General features: G+C 39.4%; 1 non-coding gene across 1 annotated transcript; it reads left to right on the forward strand.

The window, feature by feature from the left end:
- The first annotated feature begins 289 nt into the window (after positions 1 to 289).
- On the forward strand, positions 290 to 396 carry LOC141654465 (small nucleolar RNA R71). The gene has a single exon (XR_012548024.1). It is a non-coding gene; the product is annotated as a small nucleolar RNA R71 (small nucleolar RNA).
- The last annotated feature ends 1136 nt before the right edge of the window (positions 397 to 1532 follow it).

Genomic DNA, 1532 nt, shown 5'->3' on the forward strand with positions numbered 1-1532 from the left:
CTTCAAGCTTAGCCATAGCCTTTTCAAACTTCAAGTTGATGGTATCAATATGAGCACTAAGTTGAGCACCCAATTGAGTAATAGAGTCCACTTCATGCTTTCCTCCTCTAGTAGCCTTCCATTGCGAGGTCTACTATATTGTGAATTATGGACCGCCATTTCCTCAATCTTGTTCCAAGTTTGATTATCGTCAACTTCGGTGAACATACCATTTGATCCCATGTTGAGAATGTTTCTTGAGTCTTCATAGAGACCATTCCAAAATTGTTGTACCAAGAACCACTCGCTAAGTCCATGATGAGGACATGAGCGACATGTTCCTTTGAATCGCTCCCAAGCTTCATACAAAGATTTTTCGTCCCTTTGCTTAAAACCCGTGATTTGGGCTCTTAGCATGTTAGTCTTTTCCGGAGGGTAGAATTTTTTGTAGAAAGCTAGAGCCAACTTCTTCCAAGAGTCAATTCCAAGAGTAGCCTTATCAAGGCTCTTCAACCATTGTTTCGCGGTACCAATTAGAGAAAAAGGAAATAAGACCCATCGAATTTGGTCTTGAGTCACTCCGGTTTGTGAAATCTCATCACAATAGTCACAAAAAGTCTCCATGTGAGAATGAGGGTCTTCACTAGGCATCCCCCCGAATTGGCATCTTTCGACTAATTGGATAAATGTGGATTTTGCAATAAAATTTCCGGTTAAGTGTTTTGGTGTGGGAGTAACATTGGGTAGGTTCTCCTCGGTTGGTACGGAATGTGATGAAAACTTAGGCATTGTGGGTTGATTGTGTGGTTGATTTTGTGGTGGGTTCTCCTCACCTTCTCTTGCAAAAGGGTTGATGAACTCAATAGTATTTGGTTGAATATCTACAACCTCACCAATACCTCTCAAAGTGTTTCTAGCAAGTCTTCTATTGGTTGTCAAAGTCCTTTCAATTTCGTGATCAATGGGTAACAAGTTACCTTGTGATCTTCTAGACATGCAAAATATCAAACAACTCGAAAACAATTAGAACAAACCTTGAGGAGTTTTACTTCCCCAAGGCAAAGAAAGACACAACCAATAACAATCAAAGAAAATCAAATCAAGTTAACACCGTCCCTGGCAACGACACCATTTTTGGTCGGTCCGCTTTGAGCTTAGATTTCGGTTACTTGTCGTTAGGAGCACCTAGACCAAAACAATATTTATAACTTCACAAACAACTCTAATACTAGTAAAGAGGCAAGTAAATGTCGGATCCCAAGGGACGGGTATTGATGTAGGATTTTCGATTGCATGTAGTGGTGTCTAGGGGTGTCACAATTTGGGTTGAGATAAGAAGATCACTAAACTAAATAACAACAAAAGGAAACAAGCAAGATGACTAAAATAAGATGTAAACAATTGATTAAAAGCACTAGGGTATCATGGGTTCATAGGGGATTCATGGGATTTGATCATACAAACATATTCTCAAATTATAAACAAGCAATTATTGTTGTGATATGATCGAGTTGGTTTATATCTTACAATCCTAGGAAGGTTTGGGTCCCGGA

This window comes from Silene latifolia, chromosome 4 (assembly GCF_048544455.1).
Source record: "Silene latifolia isolate original U9 population chromosome 4, ASM4854445v1, whole genome shotgun sequence".
Lineage (NCBI taxonomy): Eukaryota > Viridiplantae > Streptophyta > Magnoliopsida > Caryophyllales > Caryophyllaceae > Silene > Silene latifolia.